Source organism: Anser brachyrhynchus, assembly GCF_964034855.1.
Source record: "Anser brachyrhynchus genome assembly, chromosome: 20".
Classification (NCBI taxonomy): Eukaryota; Metazoa; Chordata; class Aves; order Anseriformes; family Anatidae; genus Anser; species Anser brachyrhynchus.
Genome location: NC_137713.1, coordinates 836975 through 858953, shown reverse-complemented (window position 1 = coordinate 858953; position 21979 = coordinate 836975). Strand labels below are relative to the sequence as shown.

The 21979-nt window shown below is 50.4% G+C and overlaps 1 long non-coding RNA gene across 6 annotated transcripts in view; it reads right to left on the bottom strand.

The window, feature by feature from the left end:
* The window catches only part of LOC308180605, a 193693-nt gene that overhangs the window by 10719 nt on the left and 160995 nt on the right, over nt 1-21979 (bottom strand). For 2 of the 6 annotated variants that reach the window (XR_013941055.1, XR_013941056.1), the window contains exons 6-9: nt 12458-13292; nt 10803-10958; nt 1900-1953; nt 734-1017 (exon numbers count right to left, since the gene is read on the bottom strand). This is a non-coding gene — a long non-coding RNA (uncharacterized lncRNA). Of the gene's footprint in view, nt 1-733; nt 1018-1899; nt 1954-9987; nt 10683-10802; nt 10959-12457; nt 13293-21979 lie in introns of those variants that run through there. The other 4 variants (XR_013941057.1, XR_013941060.1, XR_013941058.1 and 1 more) reach the window with 4 other exon arrangements.

The following is a 21979-nucleotide window of genomic DNA, read 5'->3' as shown; positions in this document are numbered from 1 at the left end:
GCACACATATATACACACTTCCTTATATCTGAATACTATGCCAAAGAAATTATTTCACATCATTTCTAGTGTCATCTTTGATTAATTTTTGTCTCTTTTCTCATTATGGCTCATCCCTCATTTCAAAGGTGTCCTTCAACCAGGACACTGGGAGAGAGCTGAGAAGCGACAAACAACAAGGAGTAAGCTAAAGGTAGAGCCTTAGAAAACATTTCAAGCAGTAGCACCTCTGGCTTAACACTCCCATCCCCAAACTGCTTCTTCCGTGCAGGATTTCCTCTCCGGCGAATTAGCTGTCCTCAGAGCTGATTCACTGCCTCACAATGGCTATACATTCCCCCTTACATCTTATTAATCAGATTAAAGGAATGAATGCATATGTCTCTGAGAATAACAGTGGGGCACATGACAGCTAAATGGAGCCAAATATGCAGCAATATGAACATCCCCACGCAATTTATGCCCTGCTCCCCCCGCCCCCCACAGCGCAGTGTGTCCGGGTGACCACGCTCCCGAAGGTTAAATGAGCCCGTTCCTGCTCCGCAGCCCAGGCACCAGCACCCAGGTGGCAATAAAGCAGTTGCAGGGAAAGGCCCACGGCTCCACGGCCTGCTGGCTCCCTGGCGCAGAGTGCCCGTTCTGCCGGATTACCAGATGACACCCTTTGTGACAGAGGCTGTAAATCGCAGCCAGGACTTGCAACGGTATCACTATTAATAAAGTTTGAAAATACCATAAACAGAGCTCATCTCGGCAGATGTCTCATCTTAAGGCTTGATGACAAGGTCAGCAGCACTTAAATGCATCCTTCAGCTCAGGTCAATCCTTTCTGCGCGTCCTGTTTTATGACTGCTCCTGCCACTGCCAGCCTCCATGCCCCACTGCGCCCTTGAAATGCCACCTGAAGACCTGCTGGATTCATGCATTGCCTTGAAATGCCACTTTGTAATACCACCGTGTCCTGGTTTCAGCTGGGATAGAGTGTATTTTCTTCATGCTCACTGGTATGGTGCTGTGCTTTGGATTCAGAATGAGAATAATGCTGTTAACACACTGATGTTTCAGTTGTTGCTGAGCAGTGCTTGCACAGCCAAGGACTTCTCAGCTTCTCCTGCTGCCCTGCCAGCGAGGAGGCTGGGGGTACACAAGGGGTGGGGAGGGGACACAGTCAGGACAGCTGACCCCAGCTGGCCAAAGGGATGTCCCACACCATGCGGCCTCACGCTGAACAGGAAAACTGGGGGGGTTGGCAGCCGTTGCCTGGAGATGGGATGGGCACCGGTCAGTGGGTGGTGAGCGACTGGGTTGTGCATTGCTTGCTCTGCATATTCTTGTGGGTTTTGTTTTTTTTTTTTTCCCCTCCTTCCCTTTCCTCTTACCTTACCTTTTTTTTTTTTTTTTCCCCTCATTCTTATTAAACTGTCCTTATCTCAACCCACGAGTTCTGGCATTTTTCTTTTCAATTTTCTTCCCTATCTCACTATGGGGGGAACGAGCAAATGGCTATGTGGCGTTTAGCTGCCCACCACGTTAAATCACAGCACACCAACGTGTCTGCAGGAGAGTCTGGTGCTCATCTGCACTGCCGAAAGCACTTTGTAAGTCCCTGACCCCGAGCCTAACACAGGCAGATTTGTTTTCTGTGTAACATCCCATAAAGGGTCACTGTCTTGAAATCCTTCAGAGGATACTGCTGGCCTGGGCATCGGGCCCTGAACTCTGCAGTCCAGCTGACAGCTCTTGTACCACATTAGAAGTGTATTTTAGAACAAGGTCAGACAGCATGTTACACCACACCTCTTACGTAAATGGAAAATCAATGTACATAAAGCTACTTGACTTCTTGCAAGACATGCCTCAGTTGTAACATCTGAAACGCTCACCACCACCACCACTTACCGGCACGGACATACTGCTTTGGTTAGAAGATGGTTTTCCACATTTGGATGTCTACTGCAGAAAAATCACAGTTAAGAAGAAGTAGTCCAAGATGCAGGATATACAAAAAATAAGAACAAAAAAGACAAGGCAGTCCTAAATATTTCCTTTTCAATGTCAGTGAGCCTTTGACTAGCAAAGGCTGAGGAGCACGGCACCAAGAACGTCCCCCTGCAGAGACCTCTGTCCGCTCTGACCAGAGATGACTGCCCCAGCGTGACAGGAACAGCACTTGAAAGCTACTTTACAGCCAGCACTGCTTAATTCTGTTAGTGCATGTGACAAACAAGAATAATTACATATATAATTATATGACTCAGGCTAGTTAATTATCACAGGGAAAAAAGAAAAAAAAAAACCCACAACAGAACAATGAACAACATTTCCCGAGATTACTGCAAGCCTTTAAAACCAGACTGCCTTTCAAGCAGCCGTTATCAATTTCTAATTAAACCCAACTCTAAGTGCTTTTGCTGAAATGGAGCCAGTACCAGAAATTTAATAGGATGCTTTTTGTTGTAACCATGTGAGCAAACAGTTAGGATCATCTTACAAAGGCACCATCCCTGACTGGCAGCAAGTGCTCTGCTGTGTACTCACAGCAAACTGAACACAGCATTGGCTTGTGCCACATTTCATTTTTCATGTATGTTTTTGCAATACATAAACACAAGATATCCACCAACACAAGACCATCCAAGAGGCCATGTTAAAAAGAACATCCTTCTGTTTTTTGCTGAAAGTCTATCCTATATCTTCTTGGTCAAAAAGATATTTCGCATTTAAAATTTTCACCAGAAGTGGAGCATTCTCTCCAGCATTGCAGATGGTGAAAAAAAAAAAAAAGTCATCACTCAGTGGCACGTAGGAAGCCTGAGTATGTGATTATACAACACAGAAACAGTTTGTTCTTTGCCTAATACAAAATTAAACATTATGAAATTCACTGAGTGATATGTTTTGTCCCATGAGAGATTTGCTTCAGTAACACACAGACAGAAAAACGCTCGTCTTTCATTACCACACCAGTTTTTAACAGTTGGGAAATACAACTTCACTCCTCAAATGAGCAGACTAGATGAAAACAGTGTTCTACCTCCCCCGCCCGCCCCCCCCCTTTCCTTTTTCCCATTGAAATTTTCCATTTTGATTAAATTTCCTCTTTATTAGTACCTTCTGTTTTATTTCATCTTTCTGGCTCATTTTCTCCTACTATTAACCTTTTTTCTCCCCTACACATTTATTATTCATTTTCTTCGTTTGCCAAGGGCAACATGTATCTGTATGCATATGTTGGGAAAGAAGCGATGAGGAAAAGAGGAGAAACAGAAGAGAATACAGATAGAAAAAGTGTGAAAAATCATTGATAAGGAGCAATTGCTGGAAACATGCTGGGTTTCATTATAGACTTAAAAAAATGATAATTTAGCATACCACTAAGACCAACTAAATTGGTTGAAAAGTCACTTCCATGAAAAATAAAAATCCTCTTTTGTCCTGTCTTGTTGGGAATCTGCTACGGACCAATTCTAAGCACAAGCCCTTTCTCCTCTCTTGCTGTCTAAGAGGGAGTTAATCCCTTGACGCTAATTAAAGCCACATCTCTGCATTAAGACCTATTTTATCAAGAAGAAAACAAGCAAAACCAAGTAATTTCTGTTCTCTGAGCAACTCTCAAGCTACTTTCAGTAACAGATTTTCAGATGCCGCACTGAGAAAGGGAAGAAGTGCTGTCAACCACGTGCTTGGTCTGCGAACTCCGCATCAGCCCCCGAGAGGACACGTGCGGCGGATGGGACGAGGACGAGGAGCGCGGTGCCAGCGCCCGGAGGACAAGGAGCGCGTGTGCCAGCTCCCGCACCCGCCAGCTCCATGAGGCTGCAGCACGAGCCCCATTCTGGGCCCGCCGCCCCGCAGCTCACCCAAAGAGCACCACAAGCCTCCAGGCAGAAACCTGGAGCAGGAGGAAGGGAGAAAGCGGCTGTGCTCTCCCTGGCGACATTCCCAGGGGAGCCGCAGCGCCCAGACCTTCCAGCCTCCTGTCTCGCAGGCTGGTGGTTGCTGAGACAGCGAGTCCTGCCCTGCAGCCGGTGTCCCAGCGCGCCCTCACAACGGCACCTGCAGAGCGCCACAGCAGCCGGGCAGCTGCGAGATGTCACCTCGGAGGGGCTGCGCAGCACAACCGGCCCCAGGCTGGAGCAGAGGCGGCCGCCGGCGAGGGGCTGCGGATGGGAGGGCAGGGCAGGGCGCCCCACAGACGCTGCTCGCCTGGAGAGAGCAGGCTTACGCCTGCAGCACCCGCTCCCAACTAGAGACCAGCATCTTGCACTTGTATTAGCAAGGATCAAGGGTGTTATATTGCAGGAAGAGAGAATCTGGCCCATAAGTTATGTATTTCGTTGACATATTTCAATGCCTGCATTTGCATTTACAATCCAATGAAAAATTTATGACTGTTAAACTCATCTGTATGTCTTAATTAAACACAAACAATCATTTCTAAATAACTGTTTACCATATTGCATATTCCTTTCTGCAATTAATCTCAATGACTCTTTCTCCTTGTAAATAAATACAGGAGGTGGCACCTTCCGTCACATCGTACTCATAGCCGCATCCAGTGGACGACGAAGAGTCACGCTGACATTTCAAGAGAGTGGTTACCTGCTTAATATATAGATTGGAAATCCTGTCATTTTCGAATAGATGCCTTGTTCTCCTGCTATTTGTTCTGAGAAAAGCCTCTGAGAGAGATTTATAGGACAAGTGCTGTTTAAACATTAATCTTCGCGCAGGGAAAGAGGGAAGCAGGCTGCTCTCAGGGTTTCACCGAGGGGTAGGGGACCTGCAGAAGGGATGCTGAGCCAGCCCCTGCCCTGCAGCCCAGCGCTGGCTCTGCTCACGCTCTCCTCCGTGGTGACAACCTGTGCTGTGGTTTGGGGACAAGACGTGGAGGTGCCAGAGAGCAGAGGAGCACCTGGGGCCTCCAGGAAGGGCCGTGCCTGCAGCCATCCTCAGGCGGGGTCGGCTGCCCTGAGCACAAGGAGGCCTGGTTCCTGCAGGCGCACCCGCTGCTGTGCCCGCCCGTCCCCGTCCCCATCCCCATCCCCGTGCCCCCAGACACCCGCTCTGCTCGCAGGGGCAGGGGCAGCAGCGGCACTGACCCCGTGGGGCAGGCCGGGCAGCCAGCAGCCGCTCAAGGAGCTGCCCCACATGGCTCCCTCCGCCCGTCCCCGCTGAGCCCAGGGCTCCTCGAGCAGCACAGCCTTAGGATTCAGCTGCAGCCCGTTTCCTTTCAGGCATAAAAAAATGAAATAGCGATCTACTGATAGGTTCTGATTGGTAGATGGCTCCAAATGAAATAGCGTTTGTCCTGAGAACAAGGTGAATAAAAGACTTAATGGAGTTCAGTGATGCAATACAAATAACTGTGTCCCTTTACATTACCAGTAACACACGCTGCACCCTCTCTGGATCCCTGTTCTCTCAAAACACTCCACCAGGAAGCCATTTGTAAATAGGATGTCTTGCTTAGTGTCCTCTCCTGAACACCACATTAATCACCCTTTAAGAATGCATGGCCACGTTGGGGCCAAGGAAGACACAGCTCCTACCTCCACCCCTGCAGTGGCTGCGGCGTGGCTGTCAGCCCGCGCTGTCCCCCTGCATCCGAAGCCAGGCCTGCGGCACCCCCGGGCACAGCGGTGCCGATGCCGCCGGGCACCGCGTCCACAGAGGCGCGGGGACACCTCGCAGCCCCCGGCGCGGGAGCTGCTCTGAGCTGCAGGCCCGGAGCCATCGGCTGTGCACAGCGAGGTCCTCACGGCGCCCCGGCGAGGAGATGCAAAGGAGGCTGAAGGGTATGTGACAGCTCAAGAGACCGCTAATTGTCTGTGAAGGATTTCTCCTCCAGATCACGGGTTTATATTGTCCCCAGGTTGGTGCTAGTGACTGGAAGCTATTTCCATCTAGAGACCCACATGAAATAAAGCTGAGTGATTGTCCCAGGCTGGGTCCTAGCAGACTGTCTCTCACAGGCTCCCATTACCACTCACTCACACAGGAAAGGAGCGGCTAGAAGTGTAACTGCAAAGGGAAGAGCCGTCCTCTGCCGTGCTCAGCCCCACAAAATCCAGCCGGTTCGGTGCGGCAGCGAGGCGGGGAACGCCGGCAGCACTGCCCTGAACACTCCTCTCCCACAGCACCAGAAACTTTCAACTCTTAGGCCTGTCGGTTTGCCAGCTTCCATGAGCACCGAATTCCCCAATGAAATCAAATTCTTCAGAAGTGGTTAAATTTGCGTACGTTAATTTTTGTTCTAGCGCTACCGGTCTCATATTCGCAGTTGTTTATTTACAACAGCTGTTTACCCAATCTTTGCTGTAAACACATTGTCACAGGTCAAAAGCATAGCATGAAAATCACCAAAAATGTTTGTACCATGAAGATTTTCATCTGGTAAATTCAATCAGGAAAAAAAAGCGGGGGGGAGGTTGAAAGAAGCAGAATGATGACCGCTATTCCCCTCGCCCTCGCTCCCCGCCCTCTGCCAGTGCTGCAAAGGCACGGCCATGCTGTCCGCAGGCCCCGTGCGGGCGCTCGCTGGGAGGGGACCCAGCGCGGTGCCCTTCGGTCAGCGCCCCGGCACGCAGCCCTCCGGCCTCCTCCTGAGGCTCGCGCTGCTGGGCGGGGGCTCTGGCCCAGGCTGCTGGGGGAGGCCGGAGCAGGGAGCATGCTCTCCGAGTTACTGCACGACATCCTAAAAACCAGCAGTGACACGCATCTACCACGCACCGAGAAACCCCCGCGTTACAGCTGCGGTTGGCATTGCGCACGAGCTTCCTGCTGAGGCAGAAATAGCAAAACGCAAAGGCCAAGGATGAACAGTGGCCCAGCTTCCCAAATTCAGCAGCAAATGATACCCTAGTACTTTAACTGACCCCAGAACAGTTTGCTTAACTTCTAGTTAGTAAGTTTGGTGGCTGGGCAGGAGGTTACACACGCAGATGGAAAACTGCAGGAAGGAAGAAGACTCCGGAACTCACGGCAACCCTCTCTGGACTGCATGGACTGAAACTGCTCCAGCTGGAGACTCAGAACTGTCTCAAACAAATGCAACTTACTGTCTTTTTCCTGTCTTGCAGTCCCTAACAAAGCTGTTTTCATTATCTGAGAACCCCCTGGTGAAATGTTAGCATCTCAAGTAACCATTCTAAGTGGAACCAGATTAGGAAAGCGAACGGACAATGCAAGCAGAGAAAACAGGAATCATTTTCTATACATCAGTGTCTATTAGTTTCAGAGGCAGGTCTCTATTATACCCACCATTTGTCCGTGGTCAGAGTGCGTTTGACAAATTGGAATTGAAATGTGTCTGCTGATGAGGCTGACACTGTTATTAGATTTAACTATCAATCGCCAGCTGAGTGAAGTGTAATGCAATTCATCAGGTACCACTCTTACAGATATTTTGACTGGATCCTGTAAGCAAACCAGAAGAAAAGTGCTCTATAACGACTATTTGGTTTGCAAACAGCTTATAGGGAGCAGCCCAACACTGGACAACAGGCGAGCGGGAGAGGGAGGGGGTGCTGGCACAGCCACCCCCGGCTGGAGGCTGCCTCCGCACCGCTCCGCAGCACACCTGCACAAAGCCCCCGTCCACCCACGGCTGCTCCAGCATCTGCAAGGCACCTCTGGGTAACCCTGCAACGGCTGCAGCAACCTCCCCGCTGCCACCCGCAGCCAGACGGGGTGACCGGGCCATCTCCTGGAGCTCAGCAACCTTCCTGCACGGGGAGGCACCTGGCGGGGGGCTGCAACGCCTGCTGCCCCCACCGAACTCCCTGGCACTGCTCTGTGCAAGAGGCTGCAGATGCCACCGCAGCCACCTGCACGTCACCTGCCTGCCTCCGAAATGCCAGAGGGCGTAGGGGGCTTCTCTCCAACCTGCCGCATCGCAGCTATGCAGAAAGTTCAGTCAGAGCAGCAGGGAAGAAAATTTGCCTGCTAATTGCTAATGAACAAGTTTCCTTGCTAGCACGTAAACGAGGAAATGTGGCTCTTCTGCTGCATAATGTGGCTTGTGAAAAGTAACTTGTAAGGCGGGATTTTTTTCCAGGGTAAGCCAATGCTCCAATTATCAGTAAATTGCTGGCACTCAGAATGACTGCATATTAACTCAAAGCAAGTGAATGTTCGCTGAATTACCCAGAACAGTAAATAGCTCTTTGTGGGGTGTGTAAATAATCCCTGGGTATCCAGGAAATTAGGAAAAGACATTTTAAAAACTAATTTGCCTGGGTAGAGTTAAAATTTAAAAGGAAATTAGTAGAAGACCCGTTATCAATGAAATTGTTATTTTGATAGTTATGAGCTTGGTCATGTATTTGTGATTAGAAAAAGAGTATTTCTGGAGAGACGAAAACACTCCTTCCAGATTTTAACAGAGCTTCTATTCTTTCATTTTGCAGAATTCACTCAGCCCTGACCTTTTCACTCAATATTAACTGAAGCATTTGAAATCCCAGGCACTCCACTTGGAGGGACCAGGGTGCCCGGTCCATGGGAGTGGGCGAGGGTCGGGTACGTCCCTGGCTGGCGGTGGCAGCAGCAGCCCCAGGCAGGGAGGTCCCCAGAGCAGCTGCGATGGCAGGGCAGGAGGAGGCCCATTGCTTATGGAGCTGTGCTCCATGAAGTCCAAACTCTTCTGCTCCTCCCAGGTGGGTGGCTGCTAACTGAGTCACTGCTAACAAACTGAAGGTTTAATAAATGGATGGGGCTTTGGCTTTTTTTTTTTCCTCCCCACTTTTTATTTATTTATTTTTAAATTCAACTCCCTCATCACTGAGCTAATGCACTAATGGACACTTACCATTACCTAACTTCCGACCTAATGGGCACAGTAAATAAGTGAAAGGCTCATAAAATCAAATTTACTGAGCATCATTCCTTTTGCTGTCCATTAACTGAAACTATTTATTAGGTTAAGCATATCTAGGGTATAGAGCTATATTCATCTTGCATTGGAGCAGTTACACAGGCATTTTAGGATCCCAGGAGCTCCTGCAACCACAGGATGAGCAGAGGCTGTTCGCACCCCCCAGCCCGCAGCCTGCAGGCAATGGGGCTGTCATGGTGCTGTGGGCTGGGGGGGGCACAGGGAGGGAAAAGAGGGCGGTGAGGCTGGATGATATGTGCTGTGCTGTCTTCTAAAAATTGCAGGGTTTTGTCCTCTCTGGACAAAAGCTATTCCAAGAGCTATTCCTCACTGTGCTTTCAGTGTGTGCTGGGATCACCTTGGTCTGGATGCTCTTTTACCTTAGACTTGTCCTTGAGTGGAAGTTTACAGCTTATACCTGCTCAGCACGCAACAGCAAGTGCTCTCACACAAGGAATTTTGTTAAAATAAAGCACTGTTTGTCCTTGTTACACTAAAAATGTAGGTGCTGATGTGCTTGTCATCTGTGAAAATTGTAGCACCAGGCACTAGATCAAAAAAAGGCTTGTTGAACCAGGATAGCGAATGTCTGCTCTAGGGAATTTGCTCTTGAATGTTACTGAGTACCAGAAGAGGAATAAACCCTACAGCTTTTTATTTGCCAGGTGCATTGACTTCAAGGGAAATCAGCGATAAGGTGCCATGGGACCAGGGCGCCCGTGATGAGCACTCACTTGGCCTCCATTCCGCACTCGCTCTCTGCCCCGTCCCCACCAGCGCTTCTAGAGAACCAGAGGATCTCCTCCCTGCGGGCTGGCTGCCCCCACTCGCTGCTCAGTGCCCCTCGGGCACGGGCACCCCTGCGCGCCGTCCTGCCCCCTCCTCCTGCTCTGGGGCTCGCAGAAACGGGACCCTCTGGGCAGCCTCTGCCGGGGTGGTTCCCCACACGCTGTGGGGCCTGACACGGGGAAAGCTCAAAATGCAACCCATCTGTTCGCCTTTGCAAAACAAATTCACGCGGCTGGGTCACCACGGCCGGGCTGGCTGTGCTGCCGTCTCGCACACGGAGGAATCAGACTTGCTCCATGATACTTAAGTGTATCTGTAATAGGGTCTGGTATAAGGTACGATGAAGACGTGCTAAAAGCACCAATTATGTCTTCTGTTTTCTATCAAAAGATAGAAGTTCTGTCTTTATCTTCTGGCATTCAGTTCTTTGTAGAAATATAAAAAGAATTTCAACTGAATCAGCTTTCTGAATAGCAAATTACAATCTGCTGCCCTTAATGGGTAATATCCTCTGCCATCAAGGCTGCCTTTAGGATTTCACTGTCTCCCATAAAGAACAGTTTTACTGGATTATCAATGAAAAGAATAGCTGTAACAAAAGACAGGTTGATAGCACTTTTTTTCCTTCCAGTCTGGCAAGTTTCAGCGAGTCAATCTCTTACATGAAGTTAGGTGCCTTTGCTTAACTCCTAAAGAAATCCTGGCACTCCATCACCCCACTGGCTGCGCCTCTCATCTCCACAAACCTACGGGGGCGTTGGGGCCCAGGTCAGGGCATGCTCCCCCTCCTTCTGCAGAGCCCCCACTGCTCACCCTGCAAACCGCACGTGGCGACAGGAGAAGACGCGGCTTCCCTCCACGTGCCGCGTGTGCGATGCCAGGTGCAGCAAAACAGAGCGAGGGCCACCGAGTCAGAAGCCTGCACCATGGACAGATGTGTTTTAGATGCTCAGCCCAGAGACTGGAGGACATCCATGGTCAGCCCGCACAGGCCATAAAACATCCCAACGACTCTCTAGCGAAGAGCGGGCACAAGGGGAAAAGGGCAAAACACCATAAAAATGATGCAATGCTGTAGGAAGACTGCAGAGAAGTTCAAGATTTGAGGTCCCTGAGCTGGAAGATAATTTGTTACCTGAAAACGTCCAGCTAGTGTGGGACGGCAGAGCGCTTGCTCCTCACAGCGTGGCGTGCAGCAGGCGTCGTGCTCGGGCTCAGCTCACAAAGAAACCCTCGGGGCTCACTTGGGCACGGCAGCCAGAGCTCCAGCTGGGCGAGAGCCGCAGTGTTCCTGGGTGTGGAAAAGTGCTGTTAGCCTTAATGATGGAGTCTGGTTTATAAATACCCAAAACAGAGATAGATTAGATGAACTTTGAAAACTTTTGTATATATATTTTAAGTGCTCCAGCTTACTAAGCTGTTTTTTCTTTGGTAAACTCCCAGGGCCCTAGTAAAGTCAGTCAACACACCATTACAATCATTTAGGGAACAGTAAAGCTTTGAAAAATAGCATTTCCACTGTGGATTTATAGAAACCATTTGAACTACAGTAAGCCTTGAAGATAACTCTGAAAGATACTTTGATTTCTCAATAATTTCTTGAGAATCATTAAAAAAAATGAAAACTCTATACCCTGGACAGACACAGGAAGGGAAAGCACTTTGAGGAGGAGCAAAAAAATGTTGCCTATACTTAAGAAAATACATAAAAAGCTTGCACTGGGGTGCGAGACAGCTGAGGGGCAGCCAGAGCTTGCAGCACGCGGCGAGATGGTGCCACGGGCTCTGTAACGGGGCAGCGCCGACCTCCAGAGCTGAGCGATGCTGGGCAGGGGCTGTGGCTGGGGAGCAGTTACTGTGACAGGGGATGGATCGCAGCACCCCTCGCATCGCCCCTCTCTCACCCATCAGTCCACTTGTCTGACTGTTCTAAAACAAAATGCAAAGGAGCAGCTCTTACTGCAGCTGAGTCATGACATTTCAGGCTTAAAACAGCGCTGTGCCCACGCTTCACGATGAATCAAATACTTTTTAATGTCTCCTGACCTACTTCTCAGATCCTTTACGGTATCTGCTTAAGATAAAACTCTTGCTGGGGATTAAAGCATTGATGGCAAGCATCCAAAGGGCAGGAGAGACCACACTGTCACCACAAACTAAGAAAACTGCTCTTGGCAATTTTAATGTTGTATTTTACTTCTGGAAGAAGAAACCTTTTCAAAACTGGGAATTATTGTAGGCCCCAACAGGAAGAGCTGGAACATCCCTTCAAAGAACAGTGGCCTTTGGAAAAGAACCCAGCCTCTAAACGTGCATCTTTCTTTCCAGCAAGTCAAGAAGGTACTGGTAGAAATTAGGATCTATTTTTGCTCTTAAATCACTTGATTTCCTGCAGCGGTTATGCTGCAAATAGGAATTTAGTAGGAAGTTATTTGAAGCTATTAAAAGCTTAAATGCCTGGCTTTCCCACCTATCAGCTGCAGCTTCATTTGGTCCCCAGCACAGGTGTCACTTTGCAGTCAGGTGGCAAATGCACTCCTCATATTTTTGAATTGATCTCTGCTGGGCATCTGTGCCAGCCCAGTTCCAAAGGCAAGAGCTGAACGAGAGGTGCACGACAGCACAGAGTCTGGACGCTGCTTTAGCAGGCTTCCAGCTGCTACAGGACAGGAAACCTGCAATCCAGGCCCAAATTGACATCTCTCCAGCCACGTCGCACCTCTCCCCTACCCTCACCGCAGATCGCTGACCCCTGGTCAGGGCAGTCCCGCAGAGCTGGGGCCAACCAACCTGCATCCATCTGTATCGCATCGCACCACAGAGCCAAAACGTTCAGATGTCCCGAAGCGAAGCTCGGTGTCACGCAGAGCCCCCGGCCTCACCTGCTGCTCACACAGACCCGACGGTGCCGCCCGGGGGAAGCTCGGGGCCTGGCCGTGGCCAGGCCGTGCTGCAGCCAAGCGCGAGCCGTGCCGACAGCTGCCTGGTTCTTCCTCCAGGTTGCTGCTATCACCACACCGCAGTTTGTGACTGGGGTTAATGATAGTTAAGTGAGTAGCTAGAAGTACAATGGTAGTTGATTTTCAGTTAATTTAGCAAATTATGTCGGACATACAGTCACAGGCTGTTTAACATTCTCCTTCATTAACCTCAGTTATGACGCATCGCACTACTGCGTGCTGCACTTCAGATAACGTTCATCAATCCACCATGACTTGCACAAACGCCACTTTCTTTGCACTGATGGTGACAGGAAAAATCCAATTGTTTCTGCTGCTTTCCTGTGGAGATCGGGTCAGAGACTGGCACAAAGAGCGGCCAGGCTGCTACAAGCCCTGGCTGGTGCAGGAGACGGGAGCAGGGATTCAGACGTGAGCACCTTGCCCTTTGTGTTGGGCCAACACTTGAACTGACACCTGTGGACGGACACCAGGCTGCTTTGGAAGCCACCCTGCAGACGCACTGAAAAACTGCGGTCCTTGATCTTGAGGGTCTTTCGGAATTTTATGCTGATTTTCGTAAGAACTGGGTGAGTATCCTGGAGCTGTGCTTAAAATCTTGCCTTCTTCTGGATGCTGAATTTCTGTTCCAGCACGGACAGGACCTTCAGTCTGAAGCTCCCGTACTGTCGGTGAAAGAGAAAATCAGATGAGTGCTGTACAACAAATTGTTCTTGTACTTCAGAGAAAGTTTCATTATTTTGATTTTCTTACCACCATGAAATGAAAAAGAATTACTGTAAAAGAGGTCCTCTGGAAGGGGGAAAATGTAGGTTATTTCAAAGGTTCTGTGTGAACAAAACAACTTTTGGCCTGAGCCTGGTTCCTGGAAAATGTTGAGAGAGCAGAAACATCCGATTCTGGAAATACAGAACCGGATGGCTTCTTGAGCGAGCTGTAACCACGCCTGAACACTTCAGCCTCCCTGAAGTGCTTTTTTCTCCCAGGCACTACTAGAATATTTTTTGTTGAAGTGTGTTTCCTCAAACATCTAGCGCTACACGGTTGTTCTCCATTGGAAAAATCACTGGCTGAGTATTCTGACAGGCACTAGCCAAAAACGCTCAGCGCCATGCCCACGTCTCTGCCGCAGATCACAGCGCTGCTGCGCGCAGCGCCCCGCCACGGGGAGTGCTGGCGGGGAAGCCGCAGGGCTGCGGCGGCTTCGCCTGGCGGCCGCGCTGCACCCAGAGCTGCTGCGGCCACCGGCGCGGGAGGGACGAGCGGATGCCTTGGTGCGCTTCTGGAAGCTGTCCTGGTTGGACAGACCTTGATCTTCAGGAGGACGAACGCAGAACACTGAGGCCTCCTGTGGCGCTGAGGCATTTTATTCCCATTTCCTATCAGAATTATAAATCAGACGGGGGCTAATTAAAAACGCAAATAGATGCAGAAGCACGAAGGTCGCTTCCCAGTTTTCATTTGCAGTTTTATATTCAGTATGAGGAATGCCCAGGGCTTCCATACCCTGCATTTTCTCACAGTTTTCTCTCACCCTTAGTTAGAACTGGTATTCTTTGTAGTCCAGCCTTTATGGTGCAGCATCATTAATGCTTAATTGTTTTAATGAACTGTTCTGGGCTCCTGTAATTACAGGCGCTTCTGTTTTGTCAGCAGCTCTGCCAGGTGCAAGACAGGAGGTCAGGCAGAACACCTTAATCACTCGGGTTTGCCGCTGCCACGTCCTGCATGCTGCAGCGCTCGCATGTCTGAACCCACCGGGCTTTGAGGCGCGTGCTGACCCCGTGCCCGGAGCTGGGCAGCCCGAGCTGGCTGAGCACCAGGAGCGCTGAACACACAGAAAAAGGACCGCAGGATGGCTGCTGCTCTCCAGCAGTAAAACCACACAAAAGTGTTGATTAATTTTATGTGGTGCCAAACAGCACCGATCTGAATTAAAACAAGCGACACCAACCGCTTTCAGGCTGGGAGCACGCGCAGGGCTGGATCTGGCCCAGGGGGTGCGGGCCCCTTCGTGGTGCTGCAGCCCTCTGACCCCACTGCCAGGAGCGCGGCCACGCTCTCGTGGCCTTTGCAAAGCAGCACACGCTCTGAGATGCACCACATCCCTCCTGCCGCGGTACAGAGAGAGTTAAACGCTATGTAAGCGGGAAGCCAGCCCATCCAGATCATGGCAAATCATCCCTTATTACTTATTTATGAGAGTTAATTTCATGCGCTGGCATTTAACGCACCATATGGAGGAGAGGCTTCTGGAGCCAAGCTACAGGCAGCTGAAAGCTGCCTTTTTTCTTCTTCTTTTTTTTTTTTTTTTAATACTGTTGAACGTGACTGCAGTGAGGTTAATTGTATTGCTGCTTTTACTGAAAATTGCTTCTTAAAAAGCAGTCTAGCTAAAAATCGAAATCCTCACCCCTCTCAAATAGCAGGTTTATGCTGCAGAAGAAATTGGCATGCCCTGGAAAACAGACCCGATTACCTTGATGAAGCGGACTTGGCAAACAGTCCGCTTGTAGATGCAGCTAAAAAATAATTAGATGCTGAGGCGCACATAGCCACATCTAGTGGTTTTAGTAAGCAGCACTTCCTCCTCCTATTTGCTTCTCTGATAGCAATTTGGAGGGGAATATTCTGAACTGCTTTACCATCAAAGCCCACGTGTTCCATACCAGGTACTCAGGTACCTGCTGCTTTGTCCTGTGAGACCACAGCCCCAGCAATCCTACTCCCATTAATATTTTCTGTTAGATTTGGAGTGACTGTCCTTTTTGGAGAACTTTTTATAAGGGTGTCAAGGCCTAGCATTGCCCAGAAACTCTTGTGTAAACGAAGCCTGAATTATGTGTGTCAGTAGGTCCAAGCCACCTCAGCCACAGAAGCAGCTCTCTCTCTGACACGCACACACACACACACATATATATATATATTTAGGACTCCTTTTCAGAGGAGGGATTTCTCCAGAGATAAAGCTGAAATAGATTCACAGCGAGGTTGTGGCACTGCTGGTATTTACCATAGAGGGATGACATTTCTGGCAATAAAAACGGCAGAACTGCCGAACAGCAAGGATAGCAGTAACGCTTCGCCAGGGACCAGAAGCGCTGCCAGGCGCTTCGAGGAGGAGCGGAGGAGCGCCCTGCTGTGGCACGGGAGCGGGGCTCGGCCTACGTCCCTGCCGCACGCCCTCGGGCACAGAGCAAGGCCGCGGGGCAGGGAAGGGGCGCGTGGGCGCCGTGAGCGGCGCCGCTGATGCAGCCGTGCCGCTGGGACCCGGGCCTGTCACGCAGCGAGCCCCACGGAGCGGGCAGGCACCGTGCCCCTGCCCCGCAGGCAGCCCTCACGGCGCGGGGTAGCTTTCTGCCTTGCCTTTATCCGGCAGCTCTGAGATCTCCTGGCTTTTACACCAAATGACAAACCTCAGCAACACGCAGCAGAAATCCACGCTCCCTCCCCTCTTGCATCTCGCGCACAACAAAACCCCTTTATCTGCCCAGAACACGAGGCGCGTCCTCTGGAGCGGGGCAGAAATTGAGGTGCCAACCGCTAGAAGCCCGGGAGGAAGCTCAGCCAACGCTGTTCTCATCAGCAGAGCTGAGGACACCCGAGCAACACCAGTATTTCTGAAAACACACGCACCGCGCGGCGCTCCAGAGAACGAGCGCCAGCGCTGCCGGGGCAGGGCCCTCGCCCCGAGCCTGCCCGGGGCTCCTCTTGCTGGCCACGCGGCAGCCGCGGTGCAGCCGGGCTGAACGCTCACGCAGCTGCCCGCCTGCCGGCCCCCTTGGCTTCTTTCTCTATCAAATACCAGCTCCTGCTAATTTTTCCTCAAGTCCGACCAAAACCTCTTTTCTTCAGATTTCCACGGCGAGGTCTGTGAATCCTCCCAAATCCATTTGTTTCCTTCACTTATGAGCGACCTTTTGACTTATCCGAGAAGCTCTCTGAACACTGTAATACAAAGCTGCTCTCATTACAGTGTTAAATTAAAATTTAGTAGAAGATGCACAAAGCAGAATAAACTTTCAACTAAAATATAAACATTATTACTGAGAAAGAAAACTGGAGGGAGCTGCTAGGCTTCTTTGCATTAAAAATGCCTGAGATTTAATTTCACTGTGACATCTCCTTGGAATTACACTGCTAATTGATCAAATTTTGTCTGTCTGTTATTTAAACTTTCAATAAAACTTAGATTAATGGAAGGTGTAATCCTCCCGGGCAGAACAAATATTCCCATTGTTCATGTCAGGTATGGAATAGCAATGCCCTATAACAGCTTTTGCATTCAATCTGTGAACACGAAGTTAATCACAGAAGTGCAGTGATTCTTTAATTGCTTGAACAAAATTTTCTGTGTGTCATTTCTCGTCCCTGCTCTTCCCCACCAAATGCTGGTATAGATCTTTAGAACTAACTAGGTGTAATTTTCAGGAGTGATTTGCTTTCTTCACAATACGAATAAACCCAAAGCTTTCTCCATCTGCGATCCTTCCGAGGGACGGGAGCATCTCCCCACCTGATACTCCTGGCAGAGGGTCTTTTCTCCCATAGAAAAAAATAATAATAAAAAAGTGAAACAACACAAAAATGACAAGTGTCCTGCCTTGTGCAGAATAAAGAAAAATGCTCTCAAGCCGCCCTCGTATACAAATCCCTCCAGCTTCTGGCCTAGCCCAGGAGATTGCGGCCAGGCTTTGCAGAAACTACGACTTCAGAGCCCTGCAGTCACACAGCAGCGGCACACGGCTCCCACGAGCACCCACAGAAGCCGCAGCACTAAGCGAGCCCTTCCTTAGCACAGCTGACCTCCAGCTTCGGGGGATCTGATTGTTTTCCTACGCAATCTGGGTGTTAGCACTACATATTTTTGAATACATTTGAGGTAAAACCATTTTTCTTTCTCAAACCGAATTTCAGTGGATTACATAAAGCTCCTCCACGACTCAGGATGTTTTCCAAATTGGCTCTTTTAGTTTTCCGTCTCAGTGAGGGCCATAATCTCTTGCATTTTTAGACATTGTGGTGACTTTCCAAGGGAGAAGTCGCGTTTGTAAAGAGCGTTGATAACATTACTGTGAAAATTATGCAAATTCAATGACCGTGTGATGCACAGCAGCAGCCCTGAAAGCTGTGTTCCCCCTTACGATTTAAAAGCCATTTTCCCTGAAAGCACTGTGCTCGCACAGCCGAAGCCCTGGCTGCGCGCCAGGCAGCGGGTGGTGACAGCGGCGGCGGGCTCTGTGCGGCGGGCGGCACGGCCGGTGCCACCCCTGCCGCGGGCTGGTCCCCAGCCGGGCTGAGGAGCTGCGCGTAGCCACCGAGCCTGCAAGGGGCCCCGGGCCACCGAGTACAAGGACATTTGAGGGCCTCTGGGCCAGGCAAGCAAATGCAGGTGATGGAGAAGCACCGAGCCCCGTGCTGCCACGGCGACACCTGGCCCTGAAGCACAACCACGGGGCTCCCAGCCCGCAGAGCTGCACAGGAACCCCCCAACCAGAATGAAATGCTCATTTCTGAACAAAATAGAGATGTTTTATAGCAGTATTGTTTCTTCCGTTTATGTAGGGATCCACACAATTCAGAAAACTGCTTTGTATCCAAAATACCTCAGTAGCCTGCTGTATTGGAGTGTGGAAATGGTTGCAGAAATAGCAAACCATCCTTCACAAACTTGGGTATTCACGTACGGGTAAAGCTCCGAAGGAAAAGACCGCTTTGTTACATGCACAGGCCAGAGCATCTGCAGCTAGCTCCGTTATTTCTAATTTGTTACACACGGAAAATAACCACTTTGGAACGAGTATTCCCCAAACTTGTAGAAGCTAATGTCTAAATCCAAACTGTGTGAAATCTCGTGAAAAAATATTACCTTTCCCCATCGGCTGTCTTGCTCACATCTGCCTGTCACCCCCACCAGAGCAGCACTCACGTGGAAATTTGCTGCCTGAAACGGCCCCGAGGCAGAGCAGCCAAGGCACAGCCCAGGAGCACGGCTTCGTGGAGCGGGCCCTCGGGTCAGAGCTCACGGCCGGACGGGGGACGCGTCCCGGCTCGCGGGGACCCTGGCAGCGCAGCCAGGCCACCACCACAGGCTGCCTGGGGCTCGCTGCGTGCCACCCGCGTCGGCCCTGGACGAAGGGCAGGACGCAGCCAGAGCGACACGAACTGTTTGCAAATGCTCATGCTAATCAAGCGCGAGGAATCACAGGCTGTTCCTCGCCACCCTTTTTCCATGGGGAGAGCTATGCATCCATACGAAACTTGGCACTCATGAGAGGAGGAAATCACACACTATTTCTTCCTGACGCACGCCTTTTCAGCAAATTTACTATTTGCCAGACTAAGACCTTTTGTATCATGCAGAATTAAAACACAAAAGAGGGCACTAAGGAGAGGAGGAAGAAGTTAGGAAGCAACTAGTTTGTATTCTTTCAGCAGTACTGTTTGTTGTGCGGTGCTAAATTAACTCCTGTTAATTCATTGTGAAAACCGGCCTCGGAGAATAGGATGGAAGTTACAGTTTGTTCTCCTGAATTAATGTTGCATGGTAGCACTTTATTTTAAGAATAATTAATGATAACTCAGTGGAAAAAAAAAAGTCTTTTAATACATCTGAAGTGTGTCAATGGTAGACGGCTGCCACCGTACCTGCTATGAGTCTTATTTAAAGCAGCCAAATATTTTCATAGCTGTGATTCATATTTTCATCTTCCTATGCCTGTGCTCTGTTTATTGCAAATAACCTTCAGGGGTAGGAGGAAGAACATGGATTTATATATTCAAAACAGGAACAAAAGGGCCAAGCGGAGGCGTTCCGCTCCTGCTGCCGGTGAGGTGGGACGAGGGGGCCGGCGGGCGCAGAGCGGGGGGAGCGGGGCCGGACCGGCCGCGCCAGGGCCCTGGGGAGGCCGCGGCTCCGTGCCCGCAGGAGCCACCCGCACGCGGCCGCGCGATGCTTCGCGGCCCACCTCTGGGCTGGGAAGGGCTGGCAGGGGCCGCCGGCGGGCCCGACTGAAGGCCCAGCTGCCCCAGCTCCTCACCGTGCACAGATGTCTTTGAGGCATCTTTCTCCCTAGAACGGCTGGTTCTGCTATTTCTAAATATACTTCTTCTGCTACCACTTAAAACTTAATCATATCCTCAATGACTCATGTACAAAAACGCTTAGCTAGATGGCAGATGAATTGAAAATAACAGGGATGCAAACACAGTCGAAGACAGTTGCTCTGGTTTTAAATTCTAGCATTTTCTGAGGCAAATTCCCCCTGTACCGCGGGGAAACATCACGCAGAACGCACCACTCCCGGAAACACACTTGGGATTTGCCACCACAGCCCATTTTACACGGTTAGTGCTTTGCTACTCACATGAGAAAGCAGCACTCAAAATCACATGAGGGACAAGCGCCGGGAAGAGGGACGTGAGATGCAGCTCGGGGCCCTCACCGGCCCCGGGCCCCCCCGAGGGCAGCAGCGCCGTGCCCCGGAGCTCGCTGCCAGACCGCTGGCCGCAGCCCCGCTCCTCGGCTCCGAAGCGTGACGCCGCGCTCCTCGGGCAGGCTGCGCCGCAGCTCCGCGGCAGGGCTCTGCAAAAACCTGCGTAAGTGATTTACACAGGTGAGGCACACGGCGTGCTCATTAAAGTATCGGAGTGGCTGGAAACGAAGAAGATTCATATCTGCTGCAGGAAGCTTTCAGGGATCAATATGTTCCAACATATGTTTTAATGCTTCCTGGGTTCTCATACGTATCTCATGAGAATTCTTCATTTACCATTTTTTTTCCCAGGGTTACGAAGCCAACTGTTTTCCTATGCACATGTATGTGCTTTGAAGCAGCGAACCGACTTTTATAAAAAATCTCTTCTGTAGAAGGGGAAATGCATGAAGCTGTGCTTCTAATCCAAACAGTCCATGATAAGATTATGTTGTGCACAGAGCCTTAGCTGTTCCTGCTGTGCGCTACTGTATTTAAGTGCTAAGCGCATGTTTGGGTAGATTATTTTTCCGGGAAGCGGCTAACCACAACTTGCGTGCCAGCACATTTGAAACATTTTCTTCCCACCCTTTCTCCCCTCCTTTTTCCAGAGGATACTATGTTTGACATCTCTGTAATAAAAGATTATACTAAAACTGGTAGGTGAGTGGGCTGCACAGATTCACAGCTGGAGCGGAGATAGCTGTTCTGAGTGCTGGTGCAGCCAAACAAGCACGACTTTAGGGGTAAGGAAAACAAGGAAAAGGGTGTGAGCGTGTGTGTGCTGGAGCATGGGGGAGAGGGAGCCCAGCGCTGGTTGTGTTGGCTGCATGGTTGGGCCCAGCATCACAGATAAACCCACAAGCTGCTCTGCAATTTGGCTTTTGCAGCACACGTGCTTAGCAACTAACATGATTTCTCATCAAGTCAATTAATTAACAGGGAGGGCCCTTAAGTTTGGAAAAGAGCAAGGGTTGACCAGCTTGATTTTAATCCAACAGCAGAAGACATCTGCAAGAAGTAAAAGATCCAGCAGGTGCTGAAACCTTATTCCTAAAAGGTGAGATTCACAGCTTGAAACAAAGCCCACGAAGCCCGGCTCAGCTGGAAGGCAGCCCGAGCGGCGCAGCTCCTGCTCTTCTGCTTGGGCGTTTTTTGTGCAGCTCCCTGGGCTGCTCTCTCAGGAGCGCAGCCACTCGGGCAGCCAGCTTACAGCAGGCAAACCGAGGTCAGCCTACACTGCAGCAGCGTTCGCAGCCCTGGACAGAGAGCAGGAGCTGTAACCTCATCATTGCGGAAAGAGCAAGAAGGGACTTTGGGAAGCCATGTAGCCCCTTCCCCATCCCAAGAAGGGCCAACTGTTCCCATCGCTGCTGGCAGACGTTTGTCTAGGCGGTCCTCAAAGGCCCTCAGGTTTCATCTCCTCTGCAGGTCACCTCTGCCAGCCATTCACCAGCTTCCCTGCTAGGCAGCTTTTGTTAATGCCTAACCTGAATCTTTCTCACCAGTCGGAGATCTTTATTTCTTGTTCCAGACAATACATCAGCATGGAGCACATTGTTCTCTTCCTCCCTGTAAGAGCAATTTCTGTACTTTCAGACTCCTTGGCCTCAGCCCGCCCCTCTGCAGGCTGACATTCTTTCAATCGTCCCTTATTGTCGCGTTCTCCAGACAGACACAACAGATACGACAGGGCAGAAATAAGATGACTCAGTAGACAGCTCCAGAGCTGCCTGCCCTGGCATTCTGTATAGAGCTGTGGGTGCTGCTGGTTGACGTGGTCCTGGAAATCAAGGGGGGCCTGCTTTTGTTGTACGGTTGTAGGCAGAAGCTGCAGAGCGAGCTGGGGGATGGAGCGGCACGGGGACGCGCCGCGT